The sequence below is a fragment of the Cryptomeria japonica genome, chromosome 4 (genome assembly GCF_030272615.1).
Source record: "Cryptomeria japonica chromosome 4, Sugi_1.0, whole genome shotgun sequence".
NCBI classification, from domain to species: domain Eukaryota; kingdom Viridiplantae; phylum Streptophyta; class Pinopsida; order Cupressales; family Cupressaceae; genus Cryptomeria; species Cryptomeria japonica.
Genome location: NC_081408.1, coordinates 285,078,966 through 285,093,824, shown reverse-complemented (window position 1 = coordinate 285,093,824; position 14,859 = coordinate 285,078,966).

Here is a 14,859-nt window from a genome sequence, read left to right as displayed (position 1 = left end):
ATCGTGTCATATCATTCTAGTATATCTACCTTGACAATTGATCACTTACCCAAAACAACTTTTGGATAATCAAATTCTAGCTAAATATCTCAACACACGTGTATGCCTATTCTAACTAGAGCTCAGAGATGAAAAATCATAGAGACTGAAATCAAAACATTGAAAATGCATATAATCATGGAACATGAAGATGAAATACAAGTTGAAGGATAAATAATAGAACAAAACATTAGAGACATCAAAAAGGATCCTCAATTTGATAAATTTATGTAGAAATTATTAGAAGAAGAAAAAAGAAAATATTTCCTAATGTTAGCCAAATCTGGTGCTACACTTCCCCAAGATTTTGTTGCAAACAAATTGACAAAAAAGAAAAGTGATCCTCCTTCTAATAATGAACAATATGAGGATATTTTTGTTCCTAAAATGAATGACATGTCAATCCCTAATAACACTAGAACCAATGAAGAAACTTACATACCCAAAAGAGATGAAGTAGAAATTCGGAATAAAATTCAATCCAATGAAGATACAAGAAGGGGTAGAGATGAAACAAGAAGAGATCCATATCCTCCTAGAACAAAATCATGGTCATGCAAGAAAAAATCATGTTGATAATCCTATCACAACTCTCAGACAACAACTACAAGCGATGCAAACACAAATTCAAGATATGCAAAGTGGAAATGTTAGAAGATACTCACTGCAAGCAATTTATCCTTATCCATTTGACAGATATCTAAACATGATACCATTTCCTATGGGTTTTGAAACTCCTAAATATGAAAAATATGATGGAAGCACTGACCCTCAAGATCATATACAAGAATTTTACACAATAAGTATGGAGTTTGCACATGAGGATACCTACTTCATGAGATTAGTTTTGAAAAGCTTAACTGGGCTAGCTTTGGAATGGTTCTCCAAACTTCCATCTGGAATCAGATCATTTTCATAATTGGTTGATAAGTTTGTTTCACAATACTCTTATAGAATACAACATGAAGTAACAATGCTAGACCTATGTAATGCCAAAAAAAAGGCTAGAGAACCTTTTGTGACATTTTTACAAAGATGGAGATGGTTAGCCTCGCGGTATCCTTGTACAGTGCCAGGATACAAAAAAATGGACATATTCATCAATAACTTAAATGATCAAATGAGTTATTACTTAAAAATGCAAGGAAATCAAAGTTTCAAAAAAATGATTGATAATGGAATCAGAATGGAGGAAGCCATGATAAAGAAAGGTGAGTTGAAAATATACAACGAAGGAGTCCATCCTCCTAACAACAACAATAACACCAATCACAATGATAAACCAAAGTTTTGGAATAGAAATCAAAATGTCGTCAATGATGGAATAGTCGATAACAACAATGTGAAACCAAAACAACCAATTTTTAATTTATCCACTTACTCAGTAGTGGCTCAACAAAACAACAATCACCAAAGAGAAACTATCAAAACTTTCTTTCGAAGACAATTTACAAACATTGGTGAACCCCTTGGATCGGCACTAAAGACACTTCTTGCAAACAAATTGATCACTTTACCAGAAGAAAGAAATGATGAACCTCAAATCAAACCACCTTGGTGGAATGATAATTAGTATTGCGATTTCTATCGAAATAAGGGACATCAAATAGATAGTTGTAAGAAGATGAAACATATCATACAAGATATGATTGATAATGGAGTAATAACAGTGGATGGACATACAACAAATGAATCTCACACACATTTTAAAACCCCGCTTCCAAACTATGAGAAAGGTGAATCATCAAAAACAAACAATGGTGAGGGTAAAGTGAAGGTAAACTACGCTCATACATATGACAATGTGGTGAATGTGATTGTAGTTAAAGAAAAACAAAATCAAGAACATGCTCATACTATCACAAGAAGCAAAGCCAAAGTTGTTTTTCCAAGTCCTACAACAAACACATCATCCACTATCAAACAATATAGTCTAGTGGAGCAATTGCAGAAAACACCCACACAAATATCCATCTTAGAATTGTTAAAAATTTCACTTGCACACAAAGAAATTCTAGAATGAGCATTAGTAGATACAACAGTTTCCAAAGATCTTGATATCGATCAATTCTGAACCATGGTGGGACACCTCACAACCCCTCATTGCTTATCATTCACTGAAGAAGATGATATGTGCTTGCAACACCCTCACAACACTCCTTTGCATATTAAAGTCCTCATTCACAAAATGCGAGATAAGCGTGTTCTAATAGATGGCAGAGCTAGCCTAAATATTTTATCATTGAGTCTTGTTCGTGCCTTAGGATATTCAAAAGATGCAATTGATGTCTGGAAAAGAATCACTATAAAATCCTATGATGAAGAAGAACGTTCCTCCAAGGGAATTGTGATACTACCCATCAGAGTGGGACCTTTACAAAAAGACACAACATGCCAAGTTCTAGACTTAGACTTATGATATAATGTACTCCTAGGGAGACCATGGGTACATGGCTTACAAGTTGTACCATCAACATATCATCAATGTGTCAAATTTCCCTATGAGGGACAAGAAATCATAATCTTTGTAGATGCAAATCCATTCCAATACTACAACAATCTAAAAATGGCTCAAGAAGTAATTGTTCCACATAATAGGGAGGCAACAACGTTAAAAACACAATCCAAGGAATAATCATTTGCATCTATTTTATCAAGCATGGAGAAAAAAATGCAGCTAAGAGACTGAGGGAATGGAGAATACTCAATATCATAATTATCACTTTCTCCTAAATCCTTGGGAAAATTATCAAACTCTAAACAACAACCAATTGTGAAACATCTTCCAATATTTGATGGAGCATTCATTAGTGCTGGAACCTTATCAGAGGAAATAGAAGACAAAGATGAAGAAGTTTAACAAAAGGTCAACAATGTCAGAATACCTATAGAAAAATATGGAAAAGGATTCAACATTCTTCGAAGGATGGGATACATTGGAACATCCCCTATAGGAAAAAGGAAAGAAGGTATCTCAAAACCTATTTAGCCTCATACTCAGTAGACTACAAACAAAATAGGTTTAGGGTATGGACAAGTCACTCTACCAGAAGACACATCTTTTAGTCAACAACAAGAGGAATATGAAAATAGACAAGAACAACTGGCAATTGAAAAGGGAGAAAAATTAGCTAAGCAACAAGCACAAGCAAACATGAAATGGTAAAAGAAGCAAGCTTCAAATCAACAAGAAAAACAAACTAAAAATATCTCTCAAGAAACATTAAATCTCAATCAAAACAAGAAAGAAGCTAATATAAGTCACTCTAAAGAATTAGCTGAAGAAAATTGCTTTGAATGGGAATTGGATTCCTATCACTCTAAAGAATTAGCTGAAGAAAATTGCTTTGAAGAAGATGTACGAGTTGATATAGTTCACATGTATGTAGGACAAATGTTAGGAACTAGTTCCCTTGAATTAGAATTACATTCGACTAACTTGGACTTAACCAAGGAAGATCAGGAACTTCTTACGCGAGATCATTCTGATGAGAGTACCGTTCTAGACATCGACATACATATTGAAAACTTTGATACATCCATCATGACCCTTGAAACCCTTGAAACATCCCAACTTGAAGATCCCTTACCTCTAATCCACCTCGAGCTTATTGATTGGGAAAATGAAGGACATGTCAGCATTGATACCTTTCCAAATGACCATACCATATCTATATATCTTAATGCAATCAAACCCATAACAACTCTCACCAGAAATGTCAGCAACACATCTTCCAATCAAGTGGGTGCCAAATCTCATAGTCGCAAAAATGAAAATAAAGAAAAAAGCATCAAGTCTAATGCTAAAAACCATTTATTGGAAGCACTAGATCCGAAAAAAGTAAAAAGAAAGGATGCATCTAATGGTGAAAACCTCCTTGAGGTGCCAGAAGATGGGAGATTTGACACTTTACCTAAGCACTATCAAGAAAGGTCATCCATTTTGATCAAACCAACAAAGGCAATTAACATTGACACAATAGAGCAACCAAAGATTCTTCATCCAGCGACTTCTTTGTCCAAAGAAGAGATGCAACAATATGTGGAATTCTTCAAAAAATGACAAATAAATTTTACCTAGTCATATGCAGACATGCCAGGGTTAGATCAAGAGCTTATTATGCATCACTTGAATGTTAGTCTAGGAGCCAAACCAGTCAAACAGAAGTTACGGAAAATGCATCCGCATATTGCTCTCGTAGTCAAAGCAGAACTAAAGAAATTACTGGATGTCAGATTCATCAGACTTGTAGCATATCCTCAATGGGTATCCAACATCATTTTTATTTCAAAACCAGATAAAAGAATCAAAATATGCATAGACTTCAAAGATCTTCATAACACATGTCCAAAGGACGACTTTCCTTTGCCTAACAATGACACCATTGTAGATTTAACTGTTGGACACTCCATGTTTTCTCTAATGGATGGTTTGTCTGGATGCAATCAGATCAAAATAGAACCCAAAGATTAAGAAAAGACAACTTTCACATGTCCATGGGGTACTTTCTACTAGAACGTCATGCCATTTGGATTAAAGAATGTAGGTGCTACATATCAAAGAGCTATGACAACTATATTTCATGACATGATGCAGACATTCATGGAAGACTATGTGGATGACATCTTGGCTAAATCATACAACAAAGAAGAACATATAGAGATACTGGAAAAGATCTTTGATAGGTTAGAACAATACAAGCTAAGGCTAAACCCTAAGAAATATGCCTTTGGTGTCACTTCAGGAAAGCTATTGGGATACATTGTTTCAGCAAGAGCAATTGAAGTAGATCCAGCTAAGGTTAAAGCAATCATGGAAATGGCATCTCCCAAAAATATTAGACAACTAAGATCACTACAAGGAAGACTCCAGTCAATCAGAAGATTTGTTGCTCAACTAGTAGATAAATGTCAACCATTTACACATCTATTGCACAAACATGTTAATTTTAAATGGAACAATCAATGTGAAGAAGCATTCAACAAGATAAAGGCATATCTCATGCAGCCACCTATTCTAATGTCACCAATTCTAGGAAAATCATTATTACTCTATGTATCAACTACCATCAAGGCGGGAGGAGTGGGAGGAGAGGGAGGAGCGGGAGCTCAAATTTCAAATTTCCATCAAGGCGGGAACCCTGGTTCCAATGGTGAGAGCGGCCAGATCAATGGTGTTGATCCTATGGAAGATAAGGACAAGCCCTCAGACCTCCTAGTTCCAGTTGCTGACTCGCAGTCCGGTGGTACTCTATTTGTCGTGACAACGGATTCTTCAGGTCATCTGGGGGTAGGGTCCAATGGGGGGCCTATGCCACTTGTAGACTTTGTGGATAACGGGAGGGAGGGAAAAAAGTGGTCTTCCCTTTTTGGATCTAGACCAACTAGTAAATCCTCCCTTCCTCCTATTAAGAACATTTTTGACCCTTCTGGTGGTAATTTTGCTATCTCCATCCCTGACTAGGTTCTAGACCATAATATTAACAATATGTCGAACTCCTTGGTAGGGAAGTTTATGGGTCTGCGCCCAAATATTGAAGTTGTTAGGGCCTTTGTTAATCAAAAATGGGCACTAAAAGGAAATGTAGAGGTCTCGGCTCTTCCCAAAGGTCTTCTGTCTTTCTCTTTTTTGTGTGAAGAAGATAAGGTTAAGATCTTGTGCGGGAGTCCCTGGATGGTGGGAAAGACAGCCCTGGTTCTAAGAAAATGGCATCCAAAATTAAATATGAATGATTCTATTTTGGCATAGGTTCTAGTATGGATAAAACTCCCAGGATTGCCTCTCAAGTATTGGGCAGAAAGCATCTTCTCTGGAATAGCAAGTTCTTTTGGTGAGTTGCTCTCTATTGACCCAGTCACTACTTCAAAAAGAAGATTAACCCATGCAAGGTTATGTGTTGGAGTAGCCCCTGAGGCAGATATGCTAGAACAGATTAGTTTCAAAACTGGGAACCTGGAAGCAACATATAGAATATGAAACTATTCCTTTTGCTTGTTTTCATTGTAAGAAGGTAGGTCATTGGGCAAAATCTTGTCTGAAAAAGCAAAAGGCAGAGCCTAATCAGTTAAAACCTCAGATTGAAAGCTAGAATATGCCAGAGAAAAGGGTGTGGCAAGTTAAAAACACAGAAAATAAGGAAAAAAATCCAAATTTCTTTTCTCCTTTAGGGGAACAAAAGGAAGCCTCAAACTCTATCCTCAGTCCCACTATTTAGGAGGTAGATAGGAATGAAACAACCAAAGCTAGTCCCATAAAAATTACTTAGAAAATGGATTTGAATGATCAAAATGATCCTCCAAAAGAAAAAGATGAAGTGGTGGATGACACATATGAAAATCAGGTAGTAGAAGCTAGAGACTATCAACCGGAGGAAGGTGAGATCCCAGATCCACAAGTTGAAAGGATAGACTCTTCTGTAGCCATACCTAGTTTTGAAATACAAGAAGCCCAAAAGTGTGCAATTTTGGGATTGAGTCTTTCGGATTCAGATCAGCATTCAAGAACAGCAAACATTATTTCAACTGAGTCCAGAACTCCTAAATGGGGTAATGAAGATGAAATTTCCAAAATCCTAACCAATTCGGAAGTGGCTCCTATGTCAAAAATGGAATGGAAGCAGCCTAAACATAGGAGTAAGAAAGAAGCAACACCCTCGATATCCTTGATTAGGAAATCCAACACAATAGCTCAAGTTGATGTGGGATACATCTCCTCTTCACTAGGGTGACCATCTAATCACAAAGTTAGAGACATGGAGGCTAGCAAGAACATAGCAGATGGAACTCAGAAAACTCTCGAGGAGCTGGGAATTGGTAAGTAACTATGAAGATAATCTCTTGGAATTTAAGGGGTCTAAACAATCCCCATAAACATGATATTATTAGGAATATGATAAGAGATAGAAATCCTGACATTTTTCTCATTCAAGAAACCAAAATGAGTAGAGAAACAGTTGAATCTTTGAAGTTTTCAAAAAATGGTAAAATTAGTGGGGTAAGTTCTGAGGGTGCTTCTAAAGGCATTGCTACCATCTGGAATCTTAACACTGTTAAAGGCCAGGTCATTATTCAGGAAGGTAATTTTTCTTGTATTAAATTTGAGCATCTTAAAGATGGTTTTTCATGGGTTCTCACAAACATTTACGCTCCTAATACCTTAAAGGCTAGAAACTCTTTTTGGAAAAGGATAAAATAGGCTAGGGAAAGTTTCAAAAATCTAAGTTGGATGGTTATGGGGGATTTCAATACGCCTTTAAAATAGGAGGAAAAATTTGGAGGCAGCCCATCTCAGTTGGAAAGTAGAATGGCTCTCATGGATTTTATTAATTCTCTAGCTCTTAATGATTTGGAGATACAGGGTTGTAATTTCACATGGACAAATAGAAGAAATGGTAATGACCTTATTCAAGTGTTCCTTGACCGAACTCTTATTTCTGATGATGGTACAGTAAGTATTTTTGTTCTTTATCTGCATATATTTAGGTTGGTTCTGATCACTTTCCAATTACTTTTAATGCTGATTTGATCAATAGAAGAAAAAACTATCCCTTTAGATTTGAAAAAATGTGGACTCTTCAACCTGATATTAAAAAGTATATTCAAAAATGGTGGAGTATCCAAGTTGAGGGAACGAAAATGTTCAAAGTGGTTAAGAAGCTCAAAAGTGTGAAGGACAACATCTGAATCTGGAATAAGAACAACTTTGGGAATATATTTGAGGCTAAGAGTAAAATTTAGGAAAACCTAAAAGAGATACAGGACCAGATCCAGAAGGATGGTTTTAGTACTGTTTCTATTGCTGAGGAGAATGAGATTCTTAAGAAATACCATGATATTATTACTAAAGAGGAAATGTTCTGGAAGCAGAGATTGAGATGCAAATGGCTCAAGGAAGGAGACAAGAATACAAGATTCTTCCATATGTCAACTATCAAACATAAAGCTGCCAATAGGATGAACAAGTTAGTTGTGGATAGTGGGGAGTTGGTCAAGGAAGATAAAATAAGGAATGAAGCTAAGAGGTATTTCTCAGACCTCCTTTCAAGGGATCAAAGTCTTGATGCTAAAGCTTAGTCCTCTTTTCTTCAGAACATTCCTCGTCTCATTGATGCCCAAAATAATGTTTTTCTCTCTTCCATTCCTTCCACCTTAGAAATTAAAAATGTTGTTTTCTCCTTTGATGGAAACAAAGCTCCTAGTCTTGATGGCTTCCCAATGCTCTTTTTTCAAGAGTTCTGGGACATTATCAAGATTGATGTTGCTAATGGGGTTAAGGAATTCTTTGGGGCTGGAAAAATCTTGAAGGAAATAAATGGTACTTTTATTGCTCTTATCCCCAAGATTCAAGGTGTTGATTCTCTGGACAAGTTCAGACCTATTAGCCTCTACATTTCCTTTTACAAGATCATATCTAAGGTCCTGACCTCTAGACTCTTGTCTATTCTCTTGGCTTTTATTAAACACCAGCAGAATGGGTTTGTTCTTGGAAGACAAATTCTCGATTCCATTATTACTGTTCATGAGAATATTCACTCTCTTGTTAAAGTGAAGAAGCACGGTCTCATCCTTAAGCTAGATCTCTCCAAAGCCTATGATAGGGTGGACTGGTCTCTTCTATAGAAAGTCCTTACTGCTTTTGGGTTTTCCCCTAGAATTGTGGATCTTTTATCCCAACTTACCACTACTGCATCCTTTGATGTTCTTGTCAATGGTTCTCCTTCAACCTTTTTCCAAGCTTCGAGAGGTCTTAGGCAAGGAGATCCTATCTCCCCCATCCTATTCATTATTATGACAGAATGATTTGGACGGACCATGGAAAATTTGGTGCAGATAGGATCCTTTAAGGGTCTCCAACCTTCTTCTGCTGACCTTATTTGTTCACACCAGCAGTTTGTTGATGATACAATAATTATGGGAGATTCAAGCATCTCAGAAGCTAAAGTTCTGAAGAATACCTTGTGTAAATATGCTTTTGCAATGGGGCAGCTTATTAACTGGGTCAAAAGTGATGTCTTTTTCATTAACACTATGGAGAGAAGACAACAAAGGATCAGCAGAATTCTGGAGTGTAAGATTGCTGACCTTCCTACTACTTACCTTGGTCTCCCCATGGGGATTGCCCCTCTTGACTCCTATTGGATTTCGCTGGTTGATAAATTTCACAAAAAACTTGTAGGTTGGAAAGGGGCTCTCTTAAGTCAAGTTGGTAAACTCCTTCTTAAGGCTACTCTTCAAAGTATCCCCATTTATGCTCTTAGCTTATTCAGAATTCTAGTCAAGTATGCTGAAGCTATTGAGAAAATTCAAAGAAGATTCCTATGGACTGGGGTGGAGGAAAAGCAAAGAATGTCCTTGGTGGCATGGGATCAAGTTTGCAAGCCAAAAAGCAAAGGTGATCTGGGGCTTAGGAGGATTCACACTTTAAATGAAGCTCTCTTGTCAAAACAAGTTTGGAGATGGTTTAACTCTGATTCTGAATGGTGCAAAATTTAGAGAAGTAAGTATTCTCTTCTGTCCTCTTCTCTATCTTCTTTTCTTAATTCGGATCTTAGTATAAATGGATCTCATATCTAGAACCATCTTTCTAAATGTAAAGAGGTGTTTGCTAAAGGTGTGACATGGAAACTTGGAAATGGTAGAAAAGTGAGATTCTAGGAGGATCCCTATCTTTTTGACAAACCCCTAATGGATTTCTATGAGTGGGCATCCCATGCCCCCTCTTGTATTGGCTCTTTTAGTACCTTAGTGGCAGATTACTGGGATGGCAACAACTGGTAGAACATTGATAGTATTCATCCTAGTCTCTCCAAGCTCAAAACCCAACTGTCTGCTATATGGTTGAATAAGGAAGAGGATTCCCTGATCTAGAGATATAACCCCAAAGGTACCTTTACTATATCTTCGATGTATTGTATCCTCTCTGCCTCCCCTCCTATGAATCCTTTTTGGTCTAAAACTTGGTTAAAAGGGCTAACTCCTAAAATCAATATGTTCTTCTAGACTATTCTCCAGAATAAGATCCTTACTATTGACAACCTTAAATGCAAAGGTTTTTCTCTTCCAAATAGGTGTGTGTTGTGCTTTCAAGAGGAGAGTTAGTGGACCATCTTGCCCTCCACTATTCTTTCTCAACCTCTATTTGGGAAAGCTTCCTCAAAAGCTTTAGTCTTTCTTGGGTGTTTCCTAGTAACATCAGAGATTTGTTCTCTTCCTAGCAAATTCATTGGACCAACTCCTTTCTGAGGTGTATGTGGCAGCTCCCTTTGCCTCACATTCTGTGGGGTCTCTGGAAGGAAAGAAACAACCGAATTTTCAAGAATGTGTCCTTAAATCAAGACATTGTTTTTCAAAAAATTCAAAGGGCTATTCAGGAAAATATGGGAACTATGGAGGTCTCTTGTTACTCAAACAACTCTTTGGAGTCAAATGTCTTAAGAGCCCAGAATATGAAGATCACTGATGGTCATAATATCAGCCACAATAAAAGGCTTGAAGTTAAATGGCAAACCCCTCCCCATGGTTGGCTTAAAATAAATTTTGATGGAGCAACCAAAGGAAATCCAGGTCCTTCAGGCTGTGGAGCTATTCTCAAAGATGACAGAGGCATTTGCAAAGGTATGGTTGTTGTCCCTATTGGCATTCAAACCAATCATAAGGTGGAAGCTATGGCAGCCCTTCAAGGCATTATTCTAGCCAAAAAATTGAACTGTACCCATCTCTGGATCGAAGGGGATTCCAACAATATTATTAAGTGTCTCAATGGGACCTCTTAGCCCTCTTGGTTGATCCACAATATAATTTTTTCTGCCATTGACATCATCAGAACCTTCAAAAAATGCCACATATCCCATTTATATTGGGAGGTCAACTGTTCTGCTGATTGGGCTGCAAACGTGGTGGTGAAGAATGATACAATAACCATGTGGGCAGGTGAGAGCGGTCTTCCTAGAGATGTAAGACAAATCATAATAAATGAAAGATATCGAAGTACCCCAAAGAATCTTGATTGACAAGGCAATTATGATATGTACTGAAGTAAGCACTTCGAGTTACTTCGATAATGAGGGAATTACTCATTATAACATCAAAGTTAGCAGAACGTGCATTATAACTTGTCAAATCAATAATGCTATGCACGCTTTTTGGGCTTTTGTTTTAGCTTCGAAAATCTTTCTGTTTCACCAACTCTATAACTTGAACTTGACTATGAGACACGACACCATGGGCAAAAATAGGAGAAGATATGAGCCAAGAAGTTGCAAGGAGTGGAAACAGAAAGAAGAGGTGTGGGAAATTTTGTAGAAGGGTGGTCTTTTGGGCTTCCTTGAGAGACTCCATGGCTGTGATGGAAAGATAACCACCTTCTTCTGCAAAAATTGGAAGAAGGGCGAGCTTAAAATGGGCAACCAACTGGTGGAAATTGACGAAGAGTTAATAACTAAAGCTATGAGACTCAAAAGGGAGGGCTGCAATTTCTACAGAGACAGGAAGGTCAATAGGGAAGCCATTGAAAGGTACTCAGTCATAGAGAAAGAGAAGCAAAGATTGGTAAAGTTGAGAAAAACCTATTACCCGCCTAGGGCTTTTGCAAAGCCCTCAGTCATAGAGAAAGAGAAGCAAAGATTGGTAAAGTTGAGAAAAACCTATTACCCGCCTAGGGCTTTTGCAAAGCCCTGGCGGGAAATTCTATTTGTTTTAATGAGGTATATAACTCTAGATGGCAGGTTTACGAATGTATATGGATATCACTTTGTCCTCTTAAATCATTTTAGGCATAATGATAAGGTGAATTTCCCTTATTTCTTGCTCTATTGTATGAATGCATCCCTAAAAGCATATAAAGAAAATCCTCGGGGTGACACTGCAATGCACCAGGGACTTATGGTCCTCATTTATGATCATCTAAAGGCCAGTAAAATCAATCAAATGTAGCTCTCTGTGGATTCGGAAGAAGAAATGTCTGATTCTGATTTCTCAGAGGAGGAGGATTCAGATAATGATTCCTCGACTGAAAATGAGGAAAGCTCTGATGACTCAGAGTATGAGAGGAGCAAGAAGAGGAAATCAATACCCTCTTCTTCTAAGAGTAAAAAACCCCAAAGCAAACCCTTGATTAGTATCTCTTCGGAAGAAGAGGACTCTGATTTCCCTGAGGAGAAGAAGAACCCTAAGGGAGTGCTGAAGGAAAAAAGTAAAATCCAAGCCCAACCTAGGAAGAAGCAAAATAAAACAAAGGAGACTAGAAAAGATCCGGAGGACACAGACAAGGAACCGGAAGAGGACAAGCAAACAAGAACCCTAGAAGTTGAACAAAGCCTGGAGATGGAGACTATGGAGGAGACCCTCAGGGCTGCTGACACTATTTCTTCCCTCCATATTGCTAAAGATGAATAGATAACCCCTAGTAAAGTTACTCCTTCTCGTGGTCCTCACCCCGAGGCCTTGAAGGGTTTTATGAAAACCATTGAATGGCTTATTGATGGGAATAAGAATACTATGGATGAATACAAAAAACTCTGCAATAGAGTCATGATCCTAGAGACCATTAACATTGGAGAGGGGAACACTATGGCCAATTATATTGAAGATTTGAAGAACACAATTGCCAAAGTGGAAGACATCAGAGATGCCTTTAATCCCCGGTTTGAGAAAATTGAAAAGGAGATACAGGATAGAAAAACCCTAGAGGAAACTAACGAAAAAATGTTGTCGGATATAGTTGTCAAAGTGGACAAGATAGAGGAGTGCCTCAAGAACATTGTGGAGCAGAGTCTCAACATTCTGAAAATCTTAGCCACCAACACCCATACCCTCATCAGCAAGCTCGGTGATGAAAAGGAAACCTAGGAAATTGACCTGGATGCAGAAGGAACCGGGGAAGCCCAAGGTCCCGAAACTCGCACCCATGGAAAGAGGAAGGAAAATAAAGTGAATAAGGACCTGAAGGAGCTAAAAGTAGTTGGGGTGACCTATAATGAGCTAGTGACTAAGGTAGAGGATCTGCTGAAGAAAATTACTATGTAGTGTCTCCTTGGGTTCTTTGCTGTTTTTTGTTGTTTAGATGTTTTTTCTGTTCGCTGGTTTTTTGGACTAGTCGCTTTGTATGAGGACTCTATTTTCTCATCCTTTTATTTTAACTATGTTGTAATGGTTTTGGGTTCGTAAAACCTATTTTTCTTTCAATCAGAACTACCAAAAAATCATTGGGAGTTTTGCTCGCACAAGAGGATAAGGAAGGAAAAGAACAAGCCATCTACTACATCAACATAACACTAGTGGGATATGAGGTTAAGTATTCATCAATAGAAAAAGCATGCTTGGCAGAAGTTTTTTCTTCTCAAAAACTATGACACTATCTACTATCTCACTCCATCAAGTTAGTAGCTAAAATCGATCCTTTGAAATATTTTCTCAGCAAAGCCACATTGATAAGATGACTAGCAAAATGGATCATGTTTCTAAGAGAGTTTGATATCGAATATGTTGACAGAAAAGCTATCAAGGGACAAGTTATTGCAGACCAACTAGCAGAAACACCACTTCAAGATGACCATCCTCTATAGATTGAGGTTCTTGATGTTGATATCCTAATAGTCACAACAAAAACATGGCAATTTTACTTTGATGGTTCATATACACAACACAGATCCATTGCAGGAATTCTATTCATCACACCACAAGATCATACAATCCCGAAAGCATACAAATTAAGCTTTCCATACAAAAACAATATAGTAGAGTATGAAGCATTGGTAATAGGTATCAAAATGGCTATAGAATGGAATATTACACAACTTCAGGTCTTTGGAGTCTCTCAGCTCGTCACCAATCAAATCAATGATGACTATCAAACAAAAGATGACAAACTCATGCCTTACAAAAAGATGGTTGATGTTATCAAGAAACACTTTGTAGAAATAACTTTTGAACAGATTCCAATAAATGACAACAAAGCAGTAGATGCCATGGCTACACTTGCTTCTCTATTACAGACATAGGAAAATCAACAGCATTATGAATTTCTGGTTGAAGAGTTGTTTTATCCTACTCATAATTGTCTTGATTCCCAAATCATCTGTCAACTTATTGGACATGATTCCTCCCGCTATGGCCAAACTTACACATACCTAAAATATAACACCTTACCTCCCAATTTATTAAAGAATCAAAAGAGAAACTTTATTCGCCAATCCTCCCATTTTACTCTTGTCATGGATACCCTGTTTAAATGAGGTCTAGACAGTACTCTCTTATGATGTCTTAAACAAGAAGAATTTGAAAAGGCCTTACATGAAGTCCATTTGTGGTACTCATTCAAGTGGTCTTACCCTTTCAAAAAAACTCATACGCTTGGGCTATTATTGGCCAACCATGGAACAAGATTCTTTTCAGATAGCTAGAACATTTAAACAATGTCAGATCCATGGGAATTTGATTCATGCACCAGCACAAGAACTTCATGCTTTAGCAAAATCTTGGCATTTTTGTCAATGGGGTCTTGATCTAGTAGGAAAGATAAATCCTTCCTCATCTAATGGTCACAAATTCATCCTGGTCGCTACAGAATATTTAACAAAATGGATTGAGGTTGTACCTCTCACAAACATCATAGGAAAACAAATTGCTGCATTTATCTTTAATTACATCATCTACCACTATGGAATACCAATGACCATTATCACAGATAATTAATGACCATTCAAGAACCAAGATGTACAAGAGCTATGTAAGAAGTTCAAAATCTAGCACAGATTCTCCACACCATATTATCCACAAGGAAATGGGTAGGCTGAAGCATCTAACAAAACTATTTTGAAAAAT